The 8,747-nt window shown below is 50.1% G+C and overlaps 1 long non-coding RNA gene across 1 annotated transcript; it reads right to left on the reverse strand.

The window, feature by feature from the left end:
* Window positions 1-2,126: 2,126 nt before the first annotated feature.
* On the reverse strand, window positions 2,127-8,348 carry LOC142824487 (uncharacterized). The gene is made up of 3 exons (XR_012899351.2): window positions 7,978-8,348; window positions 5,255-5,317; window positions 2,127-4,298 (listed from the first exon to the last, which is right to left on the reverse strand). It is a non-coding gene; the product is annotated as an uncharacterized LOC142824487 (long non-coding RNA).
* Between the last annotated feature and the right edge of the window lie 399 nt (window positions 8,349-8,747).

Consider the following 8,747-nt stretch of genomic DNA (forward strand, 5'->3'; position numbering starts at 1 on the left):
AATAATTCTAAAAAACCCAAATTGGTCGGGAGCTACTCAGAGAAGTGGTCGTCTCATGTTTGTACAGCTCACAGCACAGTATGACTCAATTTCTAACTAAGTATTACAATACAAATAAATAATGGGAGAAAAATGTAGTTTGCTCATTTAATAGTCAGCAAGGTGTCATTTGACAAGTTATTCATGATTAGAAGATTTACCCAGCACTGTTCAGATCCTTAATTCAAATTAATGTTTAGTTTTTGGAAAATGAAATGAAGAATGTCCATGCTTCATTTAAAATAAATAAAAACATACAGAGATATACCTATCTCATAGGACTTGAAGGGACATTGAGTGGACTAAGTACCACCCCTAAGGGATTTGCCCCTGATCCCTAAATGTCCCCCTCAAGAACTGAACTCATAACCCTGTAGTCAGCAGGCCAATGCTCAAACCACTGAGCTATCCCTTCTCCCGTGATTGAAGGTGTGGCTTGGGATGAAGGGTTCAGTATGCAGGATGCCCTGTTGACAAAGAACTGCCCAGCCCCCTCTCACTTTAAAAAATAAACTTTCATCCATCATCTCACCCCCTCATGCTGAGGATGTTCTTCTCAGACACAGAACAAGCTATTATTATACTGAGTCCAGGTGAGAAGCATCTCTCCATGGTGGCTGCAGCTCTAGCAGCCACAGCTGGGGGAGAGGTGCATGTACCCTGGCTGGGCCAGGTCCAGATTAGTCCTGCTCTTGTGCTACCAAGCCAGAGTGAGGAATACAGCAAACTGTGCACTTTCCCATCGCTCCCTGATGGAGAGGAATGGTCAGCAATGTTCCTGTACAAATGGGGGTGGAGAAGCTTCACCCCTCCCACACTTCCTAAGGGATGAGAGGCTTGGGGTTGGAGCAGTCCTGGATGAAGGGGTGCACCGCTAGACAGCCCTTTTCGCCTACCTGCTGATTGTCTCTTTTCTGTATGGTTTTATGAGAGGTAATCCCATTCCAGGCACATCCCATTTTCCTGGCACAACCACCCCCTAACACTGCTTTAAGTTGTGATAACAGGAAGCTGTGTATTGAATTTGGTGCTCCTAGCTCTTAGGAGAAGTTCTTGAACAGACAGACAAATTCTCTCAAATATATAGTAGATAACTTATTTCCTCATCTCTAGTGACAATGTGACTTGGGGATTCTGAAGAGGTCGATGCAAAATCCTTGCCATCAATAGCCATCCACCTTCTACCATTTGAATTGTTGTCTCGTGCATTGTCTTTTATATTATAAACATCTCAGGGCACAGACTGATATTTTACATGAATTGCAAAATATTGTCTGCACTCATGGCATTTTCTAAAACCACAAAAATTCTTTTAGTTCAGACCTGTTATATTTAGGCTCATTAATTGTCATCATATATATAGTAGCCCAGTGTCTGTGCATCTGTAACGCTGATGTACTCGGCCACGCCCCGGCCGTTTATGTCAGCGCCACGCCCCCCCTTCCCCTTGCTCCATGGTGGCAAGCGGCCACAGGGCCCCCCGGACACCCTCCCTGCCAGCCTTGCTTCCCTCCCCCCTTCCTCTGGCCCCCCCATCCTCCCCTCCAGCCCCACAGCCCCTGATCTCCCCCCACCAGCTCTGCTTTCCACCCCTCTTTTGGCCAGCTCCACCCCATTCCCCTCCTTGTGTGGTGCGCTGCGGCGCGCTGCGCTGCTCCCAGCTGAGCGGCGCTCCCGCCGGAGCAAGCAGCGGCAAGCGCCCTTTGGGGTCCGCGCTCCCCACTGAGCAGCGCACAAGTCAGCCGAGTGCCAAGGCGAGAGGGGAAGGGGAGCAGGGCAGTGACGTGCGGTATGACAGCGGCTCCAGGCCCTGCCCCCTGGCTGTGAACATCACCGCCCCGCCCCCCTTTGCCTCCCGCCATGATTCTTGGCTGACTTTTGCGCCGCTCAGCTGGGCCACGACGTGGGAGCAAGTGGCACAAGCGACCGTTTAGGCTCCACGCTCCCCGTGCATCACAGGGAGTGCGGAGCCCAAACGGCCATTTGGGCTCCACGGTCCCCCGAGTCAGAGGCAGGAGGGGGAGGAGAAGAGAAAGAGAGAGACAGAGAGAGATGCAGGAGGCGGAGGAGAGCTGAGAGAGGGGGGAAGAGGTGGGGCGGGGAGGAAAAGAGAAAGAGAGAGAGAGGCAGGAGGCGGAGGAGAGGTGAGAGAGAGGAGGAGGCGGGGGGAGGCAGTAGGAGGAAGAGAGACAGACAGACAGACACTGGAGGCTCAGGAGAGAAGACCAACGTGGAGGAGAGACCTGAAAATCCCATCTTATGATGGGCTAATTGGCTAGTCTTAATGATAAAAACCTATCTCCCATAAATATACATGTAGCCCAGGGTCTAAACTTACACCTATTCCTTTGTAACCTCCATATGTTTAATTCACTTACTCATAGTCTATTGATCCAGCCAACAATTCGAACACTGGAAAAGTATGAGCATTCAAATACTTTAAAGTATTAATTTGCCTCAGTGGTTCTGTGGCCCCTTTAGCCTGTTTTCTGCAAATACTTGTAGAAGCAAGTGATCAGGCATGTGAATTTTCAGACTTGCCATAAGTGTTTAGCAGTTTCTTAATGCCCCGTTTGAAAAACATTGAATTAGGGAATAGAAAAAAAATAGCAAGTGACAGAGATAACTTATTTAACCAGTCACTAATATTCAAAGCAACTGTCATGATCACAGTTTGAAAGCAATCTATAAGCTGAAATATGCACATATAGACCATTCAGATAAATAGACTTTAAGTCCATCTGTTCACAGATTATTAGAAGACAAAGAGAAATTATTACATTCATTGAATAAATTGTTTTCTGCAAAAATCACAAAAACAAAACCCTTCCCAGTTTTCATCTATTTTTCCAAACCATAGGTCATCTCAGTTCTTTTAGTTTTCATTAACATTTGTATAATTTTAGAGAGAGCAATAAGGCAACCAAATTAAAATATTAGTAGCCTAATAAAATAGAATCTGTCCAGCTTGGAAAATATGGGGCAGGAAAAGGCAGTTAAAATATTTTCCCATATGTCCTCTCTCTGCTGCTAAGTAAACCCTGAATTAGTGTTCTTATTGCTTTCGCACTCATTGCTTTTCTCTTTTTAAGTGTGTTTAATCTGCTGTAAAATTGTTTTCATGGCTGCAGTGAATGTCGTAACTATTTTACAATGTGCATTATCTTCACTTTATAAAAGCTTTTGCCTTCTGTATGCAAATCATTGGTTTGCCTGCTGTCATTCAAGGTGCACCCCTCGTCTAGCTTTACTAAGAAATCGTCCCTGTCATTCACTGGCACAAATGTCACGTCCAGTAGAGGAGACAATAAATCACTTTGGATCCAGTACCACAAGACTGGGAACCATTCCTAAAATGAAAACTGAACTTGGCCTGAATCTTTGAAGCTCATGAAAGTTTAGGTAACAGAATTCCAACCTGTAGCTACTGCTACACTCCCAAGTTGAACCAAAAAGAAAAAAAACACATGACATAAGCACAAACGTCTCATCTTCTTGACACCCCCCTCCACTTGGGGCCCAGTTCCCACTCCAGAGGCCCAAAGCCTCTGATCCACCTCTTCCCTACCTCCTCCAAGCACACCCCATTCATCTTCCTTCCCCTCCCTCTCAGAGCTTGAGTACCACAAGTCAGCTGTTCATGGCACTCCAGAAGCATTGGGAGAGAGGGAGGCAGTTGTTACATGCAGGGTTGCCAGCACATTGGAAGTCAGGGGAGGGGAGCAAAGGGAGAAGCTTGGCACCAGTTGGTGCTCTGCATCCATTAATTTTTGCTCCAGCCCTGGATCACCCAGGGAGTCAGCACCTCTGACACAGGATGCCCTGCGGGAGTTTCCATCTTGGCCCATTTCTGGAGATAAGGTCTCTAGAGAGTTCACAGGAAAGTTCACATTTGGGTGTTTACTTGAATCAAAGCTCTGAACCTTCCATTGTTAATATAAAACAAGTGACCTACCCCCTCCTCCCCGGGCCAAACACAACCCTCATTTATCTCAGCATCTCCCCAGTGACTAGTGAGTTTTCACATTTGTAAATGAAGACTGGTGTTCACCTCTCTTTTGCCTTGGATTCTAATGTGGAAGGTGTATTGAGGACAATGTAGAAATACTTCACATTTCATCCAAGGATCTCGAACAGTTACTTAACGGAGCCTATGCACAGTTAAAGAAGATCTTCTGGCAACCTCTCCATCACTCAAAGGTGAAAAGTTCTGTACTACAGGAGTGCAGCAAACAGATATTCTGTCAGGACCACACACACTGCAGGGAGAAAAAAGATTTCAGAATACATGTATTCCACAACTCTTTTGATCTGTGCTTTGTCCTTTCTCAGCACATGGCTTTATGGTCCCCTTGAGCTTTTCAAGAAAATAAACAGTTATTGTTCACTACACCTGCAGGAACTGAGATCTGGGCTTCAGGATGCCCAAGAAACTTATTACAAGGAGAGCTCTGGGTAGTGGGGACAGCTTCTGGAAAACCCAGGGCTCGATTCTCACCTGCCTGGCACCTCATTCTCACTCTTGCCAAGTGGGTGTAAACTGCCCCTGATTTTAAAGTCACCCTCCCTTAGAGCAAGCAATGAGTTTATAATCCCCTCAGTCTGGGATCTGTAAAATTCTAGTAGCCCCAACAACAAATCACTGTATTGCTCTGAAAGCCACGGAGAGGGTGATGTTTTCACTGGAGCAGGTGATAAACCGAACCATACAGACTTCTTCATAGCATCCATCCTCTTCCATGGTAAACCAATTGCAATGCAGTGACAAACCTAAATGCCTTAGGCCCTCAGAGGTATCACCGCTGACTGAGAGTGAACAGGACCTGGACCACCCACAGGAAAAAAATAGTGGGTGCACAGCATCCACCAGCAGTCCCATGGATCAGCGCCTCCTCCCCACTGGCAGCTGCCACAATCAGTACCGCTCCCTCCCAGCACCTCCGTGCAAGAGGCACTGAGGGGAGGGGAAAGAGCAGGGGTGGGAAGAGGCAGAGGAAAGGAGCAAGGTGGGGGCAAAAAGAGGTGAGCCAAGGGTAGGAAGAGGCAGGGCAGGGGTGGGGTTAGGGGAAACTGTGAAGTGGGGGCAGGGTTTGGGGTAGAGCACGGATCCAGCTCTCCAGGGGAAATCCCAGAGTTGGCACCTCTGCTCAGAGGCATGTCACAATGCTGATTGGTGGCCTTAATGCTGCATTTACCAGACGCTAATTAGACTTACCCAGTTAGCAAAGCTTCCCAGCACTGTGATTTGACTCCGCTGCGGCAATGTTCAGGATGTACCCTGAAAGATTCAAAACTGTCTTAAACCACAACTGTGTGATCCACAGGGAGCTCTGACAGCTGATAGAAAGGAACACACTCTGCAAGTCAAGTGTAACAGTATAATTAGGCAGGCTAAAAAAGAGTTTGAAGAGCAACTCGCAAAAGACAGAAAAGCTCACAGCAAATATTTTTAAAGCATATCGAAGTGGAAAGATTTCCGAACAATCAGTTTCTGATCTAAAAATTATTAATCATTTTAAATTGTTTTTATTATTGCTACTTATCACTTTGAAGGTTGACAGGCTCTTGTCCCAAGACCAGGCCCAGACAGGTTAACATTAACATTACTAGCCAATTAGCCCGTCACAAGACGGGATTTTCAGGTCTTCTCTCCTGAGCCTCCAGTCTCTCGCTCCGTGTCTCTCTCTCTCTCTCCTCCTCCTACTGTCTCCCTCCCCCCCCCCCTCAGCTCTCCTCTGCGCCCTGCCTCTCTCTCTGTCTCTCTCTTTCTCTTCTCCTCCCCCTCCTGCCTCTTAATCGGGGGACCACGGAGCCAAAATGGTCATTTGGGCGCTGCACTTCCTGTGCTGCATGGGGGGCGTGGAGCCCAAATGGTCTCTCGCGCCGCGTGCTCCCACACGGCGGCCTGGCTGAGCGTCACAGAAGTCAGCCGAGCACCATGGTGGGAGGAGAAGGGGGGCGGGGCAGTGACGTTCACAGCCAGGGGACGGGTCCTGGAGCCGCTGTCACACTGTACGTCACTGCCCCGCCCCCCTTCCCCTCCTGCCGCGGTGCTCGGCTGACTTCTGCGCCGCTCAGCCGGGCCTCCACGGGGGAGCAAGTGTCCGTTTGGGCTCCCCCATGGCGGCCCGGCTGAATGGTGCAGACGTCAGCCGAATGCCATAGTGGGAGGTGAAGGGGAGTGGGGCGGTGATGTAAACGTAAACGTAAACGTAAACTCCCACCGTGGCGCTAGGCTGACGTCTGCACCACTCAGCCGGGCCACTGCGGGGGAGCAAGCGGCGCAAGCGATCGTTTGGGCCCCGCACTCCCCATGCGGCACGGGCTGGCCAGAGGGAACAGCCAGCATTTCAGCAACAGCGCCCCCCAGAGGGAACAGCCAGCATTTCAGCAACAGCGCCGCCCAGAGGGAACAGCCAGCATTTCAGCAACAGCGCCCCCCAGAGGGAACAGCCAGCATTTCAGCAACAGCGCCCCCCAGAGGGAACAGCCAGCATTTCAGCAACAGCGCCGGCCAGAGGGAACAGCCAGCATTTCAGGCAACAGCGCCCCCCAGAGGGAACAGCCAGCATTTCAGGCAACAGCGCCCCCCAGAGGGAACAGCCAGCATTTCAGCAACAGCCCCCCCCAGAGGGAACAGCCAGCATTTCAGGCAACAGTGCCTCCCAGAGGGAACAGCCAACATTTCAGGCAACAGCGCCCCCCAGAGGGAACAGCCAGCATTTCAGTGTTACAGACTCTCAGACACTGGGCTACTATATACATGACTAGTCAATTAGCCCATCATAAGATGGGCTTTTCAGGTTTCTCCTCCACGTCCGTTTTCTCTCCTGAGCCTCCGGTCTCTCGCTCCATCTCTCTCTCTCCTCCTCCTACTGCCTCCCCCTCTCTCTCTCTCAGCTCTCCTCTGCCTCCTGCCTCTCTCTCCATCTCTCTTTCTCTTCTCCTCCCCTTCCTGCCTCTCATTCGGGGGACCGCGGAGCCCAAACGGTCACTTGTGTCACTTGCTCCCATGCGGTGGCCCGGCTGAGTGGTGCAGGTCAGCCAAGCACCACAGCGGGAGATGAAGGTGGGCAGTGACATTCACGACCAGGGGGCGGGGCCTGGAGCCGCTGTCACACTGCACGTCACCGCCCTGCCTCCCTTCACATCCCGCCATCGCGCTCAGCTGACTTCTGCGCTGCTCAGCCGGGCCGCCGCGGGGGAGCAAGTGTCTGTTTGGGCCCCGCACTCTCCATGCAGCACGGGCCGCCCAGAGGGAACAGCCAGCTTTTCAGCAACTGCACCACCCAGAGGGAACAGCCAGCATTTCAGCATTATGGACTCACAGACATTGGGCTACTATATATATGATTATATGGGAACCCTGATGTGAACAAGTGCAACACTGCAAAACAGGGAGTTTTTTGTACTTACAAATAAATAATATTATTAATATGTTTAACAAAGTCACATCCCCTCTAACTCAGTGTGGCGGGCCCCTCCCGCCTACCCTTTTAAGTCCAAGGCCCTCCAGCCTGAGTCTGAAGCACAGTCCACGACCAGCCCTTTTTGGCAAGGCCAAAGCCCTCTGGCCTGAGTCCACAATGCCGTTCAAAGCTGGCCCTTTAAGACAAGGACAAGGCCCTCCGGCCTGAGTCCACGACACAGTTTAGGGTTGTAGCGGGGATGCACCCCAGGTAGGGGGACCCAGGCCCACCCTACTCCACCAGGTCCCAGCCCAGGGCCCTGTGAACGACCAGGTAGCGGGTCACTCCCTCGGCGGGGCAATCCAGCCAAAACGCGCTGAGGTTCCCGGGGTGGGAGAGGAGGCTCCCGCTCCTGCCCTGGGCCACTTCCTACCTGGTTCCCTGGGGTTCCTTCCCCTGTACTCGCCCTGCTCGCTCAGCAAGACAGACAGAAATACTACAAGAAGTATACTGGAACATCCATACTCACACCATCCCTTGCAGACAGCCTGAAATGTTAGCCATCATCTTCCTCCTCATCATCACATTCCTCATCTCTACCAGGGGGGCGAATGATCTTCATCATTCTGGCCTTTCCCAAGGTCTACATCTCCCTCTCTGCCTGCCTCAGGATGCCACTTTCAGAATCTCTTATGCTGACATTACCGTAGCTAATGAATATTCAATAGGGATTTGCCCCCCCTTCCTTATTTGCATTTCTTCCCCATGCCAATGTTAAAGTATCATTCTTCTGGGGCTATGTCTACAATGCGCATTGTTGCGCAATAAGATATGCAAATGAGGTGCGGGAATGAATATCACCGCACCTCATTTGCATATCTAATGAGCCGCCATTTTGCGGCACGGTCTTTTGTGCAAGAAGGAGCTGTCTACACTTATTTTCAGGAAGAACGGCTCTGCGCAAGAGGGGGGTTTTTTGCGCAAGGAGTAGCCGTGTAGACAGCTCCTTCTTGCGCAAAAACCCGTGCCACAAAATGGCAGCTCATTAGGTAGGCAAAATGAGGCTCAGCGATATTCATCCCACACCTCATTTGCATATCTTATTGCGCAACAATGTGTAGTGTAGACATAGCCCTGTAGTTTAGTGTATTTATTATTTTACCTTATCATCATACATGTCAATTCATTGCCATAGCACCTCTGCGGTGGGATATTTCATCCAAAACTTTCCAGAAGCAGGAGTTAGCTGATATTCTGTGATCGGCTGATGTCATTATGGATATAACTCCCCCTTAAATC

Source organism: Pelodiscus sinensis, chromosome 25 (genome assembly GCF_052426305.1).
Source record: "Pelodiscus sinensis isolate ZL-2025 chromosome 25, ASM5242630v1, whole genome shotgun sequence".
In the NCBI taxonomy this organism is placed as follows: domain Eukaryota; kingdom Metazoa; phylum Chordata; order Testudines; family Trionychidae; genus Pelodiscus; species Pelodiscus sinensis.